The following is a 13,172-nucleotide window of genomic DNA, read 5'->3' on the forward strand; positions in this document are numbered from 1 at the left end:
GTCATCTGCATACATGATATGATTCACCACCGGCATGCCACCAATCATACAGCCATGTTACAACCATTAAGTCTCCTTGACAGATTATCCATATATAAATTAAATAAAACTGGGGACAAGATTCCTCCCTGCCTAACACCATTGGACACTCTAAAGGGGGCAGATATACACTCCCCCCCCCCCCCCCCCCCCCCCCCCCCCATATTTCATATGTACTATTTCACCCTATTAGTCTTTCATAATACCTAACTAATAAAATATAACAAACAAAAAAAAACAGGTCTTTGGATCTGACACAAGATTAATCGGTATACAAGTATAAAAATTTCGAAAGATGGTTAATAAAATCAGAATAAACTTCAGGTTGACACCTCATGTTACATGTAAGATAATGTTACCTCAACTTCGCCCAAAAAAAAAAAAAAAACCTTCCCAAAACTGTAGCAAGCTTTTTCTAAAGCCCCATAGTAGTTTGTGTATTGCACCCAATAGAGGGCGCTAGTGCTACGCCTTCGCTTCAGATACACATTACAAATATATAGAGACGTACAGACCCGCTGTCTGTACAGAACAGTGCTAGGAAATACAGACTAATGGCGTCTTCACAACGCGCCCGACGGATCAGCTGATTCTTATATCTGCCTGCAAAACTACATGAAGACATAAGGTAAAGCGCTCGTGCAATTACAGATAGCTATGATGAACGTGTCTGTCTTAAACTAGAATGTATGCTTATCCACAATATTCGCTGCATACGACACTATATTGACTTTCATTATTGCAATAGGATTTGTGCAGCGTTCTTTCGTTTTAAGACAAATGTCTATGTCAGCTGTCCTGTCAATATATCAAAATTTCGGTTTAATTTGTTTTCATTTTTGGAAATGCTTTATGATCTACATTTGGCTAAACGGCGAAACTCCACTTTCTTCTTGGATGTGCAGCTCTCATATAGATTTGTTTACCCGACTGATGTCTAAGATGGCTGTTTACTTTTATTGTATGTTCATAGGTTACACACTGTCATATTAAGATGGGCTGGCTTTTAAAACCTGGTGTGCTGCCTACCTAGACAGCATTTTTGGGCATCGTGATGTCCAAAAATGCTGCTGTAATGCCTAAAAAAAGCTGCCTAGGTAGGCAGGGCAGCACACTCTGTTTTGGGATCGTGGGACCCATGGCCAGTCCAGTCAGATGATGCAAATATTCATATGAAATTACCCATTCGGGTGTTTGTTTGAGGGGTTCATGTGCTCCAGTTTAGGTGCTGGTGCTCTGCAGGGGTCTAGAGGATCAGGATTGTGTAGATTGTTAAGGTTTGACATAAACCCTTGAACACTCCATGGAAAGACAGTAAGTAGCTTTGAGTTCTAGGGATTTTCCATGCTTTTTTGGGATTGTGCAGTATAAAGGAATAAGGTCCTCCCTGGGTCGTGAAAACTGTATGTGGGATCCAAAGTACCAGGATCTTCTCAATGCGTCTGTTGACATCTCAAGTAAATGTTTTGTGGAAGGTACATTTGGTTTGAACGTTGTTTGTAATATTCCAAGAAGGCAGGAGACAAATTTGTTATGCATCAAGATGCACAATGCACATAAATTCTAAAAATGTGCATACTTTTTTGTATGTGCTCAATTGAGGCGAAATTTATTTATTTTTTATTCGATAAGAAGACATGCGCTTAAACTACGACACATTTACCAAATAAATCCCTTGATGTGCAACAAAAAACTCCCGTGTCTTTGCCTCAACAGTGGATGTGATTGGATAACTGGACTAACCAGCAGACCCGTTTTATTGCATAGCATCTCGAATGTTGGTTTGATCATTCTGAAATGCCTGAGCCAAGGTCTGTCATCAAAATGATTTGGTTTAATGACCTCCCAGAAGTGTCTCACGATTGCATTTACTAAATACCAGGCATCTGAATGCATGACAGCGTTTATTGGTTTTCGTCTACGTGCTCTGGGGTGCAAGTCATTTATGATGTAGGAAAATAGATCCCCTATGGCTTCCCCGATTGAAGCAACTTCCATTTTTATTATAGATATTTTTCTGCTTTATTAGCAAATGTTTTATGCAATATTCCATTTTAATGGAAACATGTAGTCCAAATCCCAAACCCCATGTGTTGGCCTACAAGTAGATGCCATAACTAATTGAAATTGCAAATAAATAAATTTCAAATATCAGTATCCGTTAAGGAACATGATAATTTAAGCATCTTTTACTTAGAGAATTCAGTTGGTTGGATCATACGCCACACTTTTTTCTTCTTTTTTTTTAGGTCAAGCTAGATTGCATTTTTAGGAAAGAGGGTTTATCAAAATACTTCCAGTCAGTGTCCAGGAAAAACTCTTTACTCCCATTGGCTCTCTCAAGTAACTAATGGCTGCAAAGGTTTGACAACACCACATGTTGCTAACTGCCAGTGTTTACATTTGGTAGTGCAGTGCAGTCCCTCTGGACCCAACACCCAGCATTCATCACTTTACTGGCTTAGTCATCATTTAGATGGGTTACTATGAGGGAGACATGTATTTATCTTTGACAAGTAGAGTTTTGAGAAATGTTACCTGTGTTATTTGGCATGGCAATGTTTTTTTCTTTCAAATATTATCTTATAAATGGGATAACGGCAGTCTGTTTACATTATGGGAGAGTCTTTATCTGATTAGTGTTATCTAGGGTTGGAATTGACTTTTATGCTTGACAGTATATTTAAAGCATAAACATCAAACTCTTTGTCCTCCATCTAATGTCAAGACCGCTTCTGCATTTTAGCCTTGACTGAAGAACAATTATATGAACTTATCCACTATATGTGCACTATAAACAGTAACATTATTGATCTGTGCACTGTATTTGATATACGGTTATGCAGTTTCACCCGAAATAAGTAGAACAGAGGTTAGATAAGTGTGTTGCTCATAACAGTCAGAAAGTCCCTCCCAAATGAGGCCACTTATATTTCCACGTCATAAATAGACATTCTGTAGTTTCAGTATTCGTCCTTTAGTCATAATGGTGGCTTAAATCTTAAAAAAAAAAAAAAAAAACCAGACTCTTTTCTCCGATAGGCAGCTCACAGATGCTTCATTTCAGCCAAAGGTTGTGGTGACCCAGCAGCAACAGTGGCAAGTGCAACAGTCATCTCAAGAATATGATAATAAACATGCAAAGTTGCAAACGTTTGGCCAGATTTGCTAAAAAGGCAAATTAGCATGAGGCCGCAATCCTATAACAGCGCGGTTGGGAGTGGAAAGTTCAGCAGGTTATCGACTTTCAATGCATGAATTTTTTTAATGCACTCCAGTAAAGTCACGTCACGTTTATTTGTATATCACTTTATGCAATAGATAGCTTAAATTCAAGCAGCTTTACCGTATTAAACATGAAAGCAGTGTTACGGTCTTGTTTCATCAGAAGTACAACTTAATTTTCTGCTATAAAGCAGCTCTGTCAGTTTGCTGTATATCATGGATTCGGGGCCTTAAATAATACTGTGCTACATGGGTATGTTTACACACCATGAATCCGTGATATAAACAATACTTTACGATACAATACTTTATATTGTGGTCATGATATATCATCACACCGCCTATAGCGAGTCTGATTTATGCTATTGGTATCATTTGTTCCTAATACAATAAGATGTAACACTTTAATAACAAAGAAAATGCGAATAGCTTGGCCTGGCCATATTGAATTTTTAATAACTCTTCCTGGTCGTCCCATTTAAAGCACCTGACTTGGGAATTTTTACGGGAAATCCATGAAGACATTGACTAGCTTTGCAAATGTGTTCTAATCTATAGATGTGCTTCACAGACAAGCATACTGTATTTTAATCATAATATGGCCTTGTTTGACCTTTTCAGCCCCCACACACATACATTTGATGCACTAAATGCATTACAGAGCACTTAAAGCTGTTTATGGTCAGACTCAGCAGTTGGACATACAGTATGTGCAACCATTTTGCAATTTAATTATGAGATGCAGTATGACAACAGACATTTAACTCAGGATTTTGTTATTGCCATACCAACTAATGAATAATGAACTTTTCAATCAAATAGCCCTATTGTTTACTTCAAGATTCCATGTAATGTTACCACGGAATTCCTCCTAAATCAAATCTGCGATGCCTTTATCACTCAAGGCATTGTTTTTGCCATAAGCTGTAAGGATTCTTTTGAAATTTTTAAGAATTGTCTAATGCAGTTTTTCTCTATTAGTCAGTCATTCCTATCAGTGATCTCAGTAGGTACATTGTTGCTGCCCAACAGCTGTGGATGAGAAAGCAGTAAAGGCAAAGCTCAAATGCAGGCAGGAGACTGGCTGGCTCACGGCAGAAGGTGACCTCAGCTGGGTTCAGATCTGATTGAGTCAGATATTTCGCAGGATAAGTCCCAGTAGACTAGCCTAGTGTATAAAAGTTGCATATGTGCAAAATAAATTTCCAAAGTGAGTGTGCCAAGAACACATTGGGATTCATGGCGTAAAATAAATGAGTCACACCAAAAGACTCACACGAGTCAAAGTTATTGGTTTAATATATATATATATATATATATATATATATATATATATATATATATATATATATACATGTATATATAAATAAATAATATGGGTGCTTAAAGGGATACTTCAGGATTTAGCATTAAGCTTTGTATTAGTAGAAAACCTGTAGTATTTTCGAATTACCGTGCTTTCCACCCTCATATCCCTCTGAGACGAGAGATTTATGTATTTTTTGTCTGGAAAATATCCTCCGATGACGCAAAAATCGTCATTTTGCTGTTCCGCATGTTCTCACCTGCCCATAGAGGGGGGGATCTCACTCACAGAATGTACACATAGTGTCAGCCATCTTTTTTTGGAAGCTAAGCTAGCAGGCTCTTGTTCTGTGGAGAAAGCTGAGTAGTAGGGGTTGCCATCCTCTTTTTCCCGGACATGTCCGGCCGTCGATGTCCGGGATTCAGCTTTTGCTTTCTGCAGTCGCCATTCATTGTTTACATGCACACATTTTGTTTCAATCTAATTGAATTCATTCCGATTGGTGAATTTGAATGTAGTGTTTACATGAACGCTAAACAAGTGATCGGTTGATGTGCGTTTTAACATTGCTAAGAAAATTCTCGCTCCTCCGTGAGAGATACGAGACCGGTGCGTCTCACAGGTTTCGCTCATCGGTAATCACGCCACCGGCCTCGCGCAGTTCTCCCGCGGCCCTCACTCGTTCTTCTCGCCACAGTAAACCCGATGAATGGCGACTGTAGAACGCAAAAGCCGAATCCCGGACATTTTGGGCGATCTCGAAACACATTTTCGGGCAGACACATCACGGAGACTCGCCTAGACTTGTTGTTTAACTACTGCGCTCTGTTACCGGTAGGCGTGGCCTCCTAGGGCAGCAAAGCAAGTGCATTCTGGGAGTTGTGTCTTTCATCCACATAAGCCAAAAATACATTTTCTGGCTTTTCTCAGTCTAGAAAGCTCCAAATTCAAAAATAATTTCACATTTCTTCTACATAAATGACCCATTTTAAATACACATTCATCTTTCCAGAGGTGAAGTATCCCTTTAAACACTAAAGTCATACACACTGTTTTTTTTTTTTTTTGCTTGGGTTTTAATTACTCCAGTGAGAAAATTTGTCATTTAAACAGAAACAAGATCATTGAGATGTTTTGGTGAAAAAGCTTACTGCAAGTCTGTCTGATGTGATTTAAGCCTACCTGGTTGACGGGTATCATTTTTAATTTATTCAGTTCTCACAGCTGGTACCCACTCAATACTTGGCGCTCACACCTGCCCACAGCATTGAGCTTTGCCACATGTAGCTGGTGATAGAATGAGACATTTGCATGTTAATAGCTTGATGGCAAGGTGTGAACTTATCAGACAGTGAAGGTTGTAAAAACGAGCAAAGCTTTGCCTCAAAGCGTTTAGCACTGTACAACATCGTCCAAATTCCGGTACCACCGTGATGGTTAATGCAGCAATTCAGCAACAGTTTAATGTGAAGAAAATGGTATTATACATGATGTTTTTTAACCACAAAATTTTACCAGTCATTTCTGCATTTTCATTTATGGAACCTCAGTAATTAAAAATATGACATAAAATGAGTTAATTAAAATGTGATTTCAGTTTTCCTATCTCACAATTAAGACTTAATTTGTCATAATTGCGACTTTATTCCCCAGTGTGACTTTATTTATTTGAATTGCAACTTTATAGGTCACAATTTCAACTTTATATCTTATAATTAAGACTAGGCTATATCTATAACTTTTTTATCTCACAGGGTCACCATATTTCCTATGAATCTGTTATTTTAAACTTTATCTCACAACTCAAAAAGATTAAAACAGGAACATTTTTTCAAACTCTGGGTTGCTGCTGTGGCTTGCCACCACTAATTTACGAGTTCAAGAGGAACTTTGATTGGCTCAGCAAACTAGTAAAACCTGACTCATTCTTTGAGTTTCATTTTTTTAACACAGGACTTAAGTTCTGTGAGGTTTTTTAAGGCACGCGAAATTCGTCCCGGTGTGAACAGGCCTTAAAACACAGAACATTTTGTGCCAGCTAATTGTTATGTTCAGAATATTTTTTTTTTCATGCACTCATTTGGTTTTCACAAGACTATGAGATGTCTAGAAGAGTGTGTCTGAAGTGTCAAGCCAGGATGAAGTGTTTTCCAGTGAAGATGTGTTTGCTAGGGGAGACCAGTTTGAGCACGTCCTGTCCTCAGCATCTGTGATTCAGAGCTTATTCACAACTATTGCCCACAGGTGCTACTGTACTCTTCATACTGTTTTTTTAAAGTAACGATGGATAAAAAAAGTATCAGAATTTTGAAAAGACCATTTCAAGACATATTCATCCATGGCTTTTGTTTTTGTTGGCTAAATGTTTGACTTTTTCTCACATCTGCTGTCACTCAAGAATCTTGAGTGGCAACAGATGCCATTCACAGATAACCTCAGGGCTCTCTGTCTCTGATCGTGTCAATAGAAATAAGTACTCAGCAGCATGCTTGTCATATCCTCTTAACTTTTCTAAAGACTTCTGAGAAGAAAGATGTCTCTTCATATTTTAATGTAGTTCTATTCTGACATGGCTGATGTTTTTTTTTTTTCTCATTCAAATCCTTGTCTGCACACCACAGAGAGTCACACTGGGAAATGTTTTCCACCCTCTGTAGACGCTAGGCAGAGTGACCTCAGATCATTAGAGAAATCTTCTCCTTATTCTGGAGGATTGACCTTTACAGTACATTCTCCTGTGACCTTTGAACAGAGTAACTTTGTTCTCCAAGATCTTCTTCCTTCAGGCTGTTTGAGAACTCATTCTGCTGTTGTATCACTTCCTCGTGAATCTGCTGTCTTCCTAACAAGTCAGTACGTGAAATTTTTAAACTGCATTTCTTTCATCATCTTGGTTCTCCAGCTTATATTGCTGAAGAAACCAGGTTAAGGTGGTATTTACTCGTCAACTAATTCAAACTATGTTTTGGAACTCAACTCAGTTCAACCAGCTTAATTGTGTTTTAGTATACTAGCTCAACTAGGTCCCCACCAGATTAGTCAAGGGCTACCAGCTCTGGCCCGGTTATCCAAGATCTACCAGATTGAGATGAGCAAAAGTTAAAAAAAAATTTTTTTTAGTTGTCTAGTCAGTGGTTTGCCTAATAGTCAAATAATTTGTCATAGGGAAGCCAATAATTAAATGGGTTTTGGGTTCACTTAATGTGTTTGATACTGGAGATTAGGGGTGGGCGCTATACCGGTGTGAACGTGACTACCGGTATTATGTTGTACCATGATATGGATTTTGCGATACCGAGAATACCGTTAGATATTCATAAATTCAAATTTTGCAGTTATATTGTTTTGTTCAATTTGGTACTCTTTACAACTTTTAACACTACTAATGACGATACAAAATCGAGGCTGAACTGAACGTTTAACCTTTTCCTCTATTGTGTCCAACTCGCGTAATGCACAGGCATTAATAATCAAACACAGAGAGCATGGTAACAGTCCAGTGTTTCCCACACAGACTAATTCATGGCGGTGCGCCACAGAATCAACACCGGCCGCCAGATGATGCGTTTCGTTATTATTATTATTTTTTACGCTATTTAAAACACGCTGTGTATTCGTTCTCTGTCACTGTGACAGTGTATCACTCCGTCTTGTCACACACGCGCCTCTCGCACACACACAGCGTCTGTCTGGCGCTGGACTGGATAAAAGCGAAGCGAACTCCGCGAGCGACAACGAGCACTTTCTTCGGCGTGTGTCCGAGCATTAGTAAATTGATACATAGTAATATATAATTACTATATAAGAGGTATGGAAGTTCGATAAATGGACAACAATATAAATAAAAACAACAATAAGATTATCTCTTTTGGTCAGTATACAAAAACTTCTCGGTTAACATAATGTTGTCTTCAATTAGCCCTAAGTGTCAAACCTCACACTATTTCATATTTATTGATTATAACGTATTCAATAAACCAAACTCCAGTGTTACTCATCTTACGAATTATTAACGAAGGAATTATTTTGACCCCTGCAAAATAAAAAGTGGAAAGAGATAACTAGTGAATTCAGGCCTAACTCATGTTGCACATTTGCACTTTTTGAGAAAAACAATGGCACAATAAAAAAAGATTTTTCAGGTCTATTTCCAATTAAATCCCTCACCTCTTTCTAGTTATTGGGTTAAAATACATATTTTGCTTGTAATTTAACTAAGGTGTACTAAAATGTGATGGCTAGACAGTTGTCGAATGACTAATTGACCACCTTGACTCATTCCTATTAGGGGTGGAACGGTACACAGAAGTCACGGTTCGGTTCATACCTCGGTTCAGACATCACGGTTCGGTATGATTTCGGTACAATGGAGTGAAAAGCAAAACAAAAATGCAGAAGGCATTTTTATAAATGTCTTAAGCCTTGTATTTTTTAAATAAGTTTTATTAATAAAGGCATAGAACCAGTTTATTTGTAGTGCACTGACAGTAGTTTTATATAATTAGTTTATTAATTAAATTATTAAAAAGACCTTGAGATATGTTTGGTATTTGTACCTGAATGAATTTAAAATTAATTTGCTATTTCAGATCAATATATTTGTTTTCCTTCATTTTAATTAACCCTAACTTTATTCTCATCTGAATTATAAATAATTGATTTCCGTATAAAATAATACTACCATTAAAAACTTTTGTTAACAGGTGTAGGTTACAGTTTGACAAGAGTTTAGAGTGTGACAAAAGCACAATGTTGTGTTTTATTGCGAGTGTACACAAATTAAAAAAGTTAACAATTTGCAGTTTTAATGATGTCCTGTATGAAAAAAATGACGGAGTATGTTTTTGTTTCCACTGTTCATCGCCCGTGCCTCTCTCACACCGACACACACACACACACACTGTTCGATCGCGCGAATCGCGCCCGCGCCTTTCTCTCTCTCTCTCGCACACACACACACTTCAGCATTGATCGCAGCCTGTTCATTGCTGCGTTCACAGTCACACCAAAAGCGAATAGAGCGAAATTGATCGCTATTTAAGAGTTTTTTTTTATTTTATTTGTACCGTGTATTCTCCGTGCAAATTCGTGCACCAAACCGTGACGCCCGTACCGTTTCGGTTCAATACGAATACATGTACCGGTCCACCCCAACTGACCAGCTTCAACTAGCTAGAAACCATGTAAAGCTGGCTACTACCTGGTTTTTGCTATTTGGTTAAGGCAAAGCAAATTGAGCTTGTTCCAAAAAAGGATACCATCTCTACAAACATAGTTGTAATACAGCCTTGATAATCTGGTACAAAAGTGCAAAAACTGCACGTGCAAAACGTTTTCGGGTTCAACCCTTCATTAGTGCCATGTGTCACACATGACACACTTTTGCAATTTATTTGTGGCCTCTGGACAATAAATTAATGTGAGCTTTTTTGGCCAACTATTTCTCGTGTGCGGATCTTTTGTCATTTTTTTTATATTTATTTTTTTTAGCTAGTTTTTGGATCTACGCACCGCAAAGAGTTCCATTCATTCAACTTTTTTGGACTAGTGTCTGGCGCTACGCCTTTCCCTTCTCTCCAAATTGTTATTGTGGCCTTGCCTCAGTCACTGAACTTCAAAAATGATCCTCGGATAAAAAAAGTGCAGTGTATCAGTTCAGTAAAGTAGCCTGTTGTACATTTCAGTTTTGATCTTACTGCTGAGAACTGAAGATAATTGTCTCTGTCTGCTCTTTGGGAGTGTTTCACCTCTGGGATTCCTGACGTTTATAAAGACTGAGCCAATAATAGAATAGTGCTCAATTGCTTTTGGGTGATAAATGTGGGTCATTTGGCAAGGGCAAACAAACAGTGAGAGAACAGTTACTCGTGTGTGGATTTGTCCACACAGAGTCATGGCCACTTGAAGTTTTTAGCTTTATGCACTAGTTTCTTGTCTTCCATGAAAGTCCAGGCTGGCTGTTTTACTCTCAGTAGTATATGTGTTAGTCTGACAGCTACAGTTGCATTCTTGGAAGAACTGTAAATTAAATATCTTTAATGAGCTGGAGAAATTGTAAATATTTTAATTATTTCTAGTAGATTTCTGGCCTTTCAAGATGGCTGCCAAGTGAACTGAGTTGCTTAAAAGGGGTCATGACATGACCGTTAAAACATCCTGTAAATACAAAAAGAGCATTTCACGGATATGGCTGCCTCTGGAGCAAGACATCAACAAATACCTTTACATCATTGCACCAGTTGTGTCAAAAGCAAATAGAACCCATTATAATCATGAAAGCACGTTCAATTTCTGAAGTACTCTATGCACTTGAGCTACTCCCGACAACAGGACAAATGGAAGAGTAAAGCAACGTTTGCTTTGACGTGTCCGGTTCAAATACGCATCCAACCCTAGTCATTGAATACTATTGATTATCTGCTAATACAGAGTCCTGATCTGATTATTCTAATAATAAGATACTTACACATATACACACACACACACACACACACACACACACACACACACACACACACACACACACACACACACACACACACTGTATAAAGACATTGGTTGATATAAACATCTGTTTCAATAGTAGATTGTAAACAGACTGTGTGGTCATACAGATAGCAGATACCGTTCAGTAAAATAAAGCATAATCATAACCCCTTTAAAGAGACTTTAGTCAAAATTATCTTATTGTCTCATTTATGAAACCAATTGATATTTGTCATATGCCACTCTGACATTCACTTGGTATCATGGCAGTTTAATGAGGTTATAGTTTTTGACAGGAAGCCAGGAATGACCTTTAGAGAAAGACAGACTCAGGGCTGACATACCTCCTGAGCGAGTTCACACACACACACACACACACACACACACACACACACACACACACACACACACACACACACACACACACACACACACACACACACACACACACACACACACACACACACACACACAGCCTGCAGTCAGAGACCAGCCCAGCTTTACGAAAACACACTGGGGCTCCTTCATTTTGGGAAATTCCCATATTTTCACATCAAAACCTGTTTTACCTCTTCAGAACTTTACTATATAATGTTGTTATGCAATTTAAATGGATTAATTAGTTTTTTTAGTGTTTTATTTCTTATTTATACCAAATAATATAGAATACTAATATCGTCCATTTATCAGCTATAACTTAATAGTTAATTTTAAGTCAATTTCAATTTTATTTGTTTCTTTTTATGGAAATTTCAATTGAATTTCTTTATGCACATTGTTTCAAAGCAGCTTTACAGAGAGATATTGCAAAAAATAATCATTGACTTTTCAATATTGACCATAATTTTAATACTAGTGCATCTGTAGTCAAAAAGCTATTATTAAAATGGGTAGTCTAGCATTTTGATTGGATGAGCCATTCAAGGCGATTTGATATTTACACATGATTTTAAATTCCATTTAAATGTGATGCGTTTCTTTCCAACGATACACAACCTAAGTTAATGGATTTGACTGTCATGATTATGTAAAATAAACAGTTAAAGGTAGTTAAGCATCTCTCATCTTTTTATTATAGCCTGTTACCTGGTGAGATTTTTTGCTTTTCATTATTATGCCAGAGCATATAGCATTAAATTAATGAAATAATGTAGTGGTTAAATATTTTGTCGTTGCCATAGAAACGCAAACCGCTCAGAGTAAAATCTCAGAGTTGTCATCTCGTAATTACAGTAATTCAGACATGATGTGAACACAGCATTGGGTTATAATGAACAGCAATACTTAGTGGAGAAATTGTTTTTGTGTCTGTTATCATTAATAAATTAGATTATTTATTGAACATGGGTGCCTTTTATTTTATTGCCACCATTTTATACTTGTGCTTAACACACCTTTTTGGAAAAACAACTTAATGAATTTAGATGTTCTGAGCAAATCACTTTGTTATTCAGTTCATTAACTGTTAGTTATAGTTAAGCTCACAAACTGCAAACTGCAAAAAAATCGAAACATTGAGAAAATCGCCTTTAAAGTTGTCAATTTATGTTTGCGATTGTGCTGCATTCATTCACAAAAATAAATGTTTTATATATTTACGGTAGGAAATGTACAAAATATCTTCATGGAACATGATCTTTACTTAATATCCTAATGATTTTTGGCATAAAAGAAAAATCGATAATTTTGACCCATACAATGTATTGTTGGCTATTGCCACAAATATACCCGTGCGACTGGTTTTATGATCCAGGGTCACAATTAATGTTTTATGGATGACTAGATGTGACGCTTAAATATAAAATTAAGGAATAAGTTATCAATTTAATACTTCATATACGGACAAATTATAATTTGTCTATTATAATAGAAAAAATATATACAGTATTTTTCCACAAAAATGTTTTGTATGCAAATTGTATAATATCCAAGGTACACATTTCTAGTAATTGTGCAATTAATTATCATTTTAAATGATAATTTTGGTTTATAGTTTTGAAATATTTTTCCTCTCCCCAAATTTGTTACTACCAAAACACACTATTAAATAATTTAATAAGGCTTCTATTGACCTATTGATATTTTGTTTACATCTACTTTGTATATATAATTCTTT

At 37.0% G+C, this 13,172-nt stretch overlaps 1 protein-coding gene across 1 annotated transcript in view; it reads left to right on the forward strand.

Annotated features, from left to right (window-relative positions):
• Positions 1-540: 540 nt before the first annotated feature.
• The window catches only part of rnf144aa (ring finger protein 144aa), a 51,325-nt gene continuing 38,693 nt past the window's right edge, over positions 541-13,172 (forward strand). Inside the window, exon 1 of the mRNA XM_056245621.1 lies at positions 541-667. The gene's annotated coding sequence lies outside the window, so the exon portion shown is untranslated. The remainder of the gene's footprint in view (positions 668-13,172) is intronic.

Source organism: Rhinichthys klamathensis, unplaced genomic scaffold (genome assembly GCF_029890125.1).
Source record: "Rhinichthys klamathensis goyatoka isolate OS25496 unplaced genomic scaffold, OSU_Roscu_1.1 h1tg000032l_1, whole genome shotgun sequence".
Taxonomy (NCBI): Eukaryota; Metazoa; Chordata; class Actinopteri; order Cypriniformes; family Leuciscidae; genus Rhinichthys; species Rhinichthys klamathensis.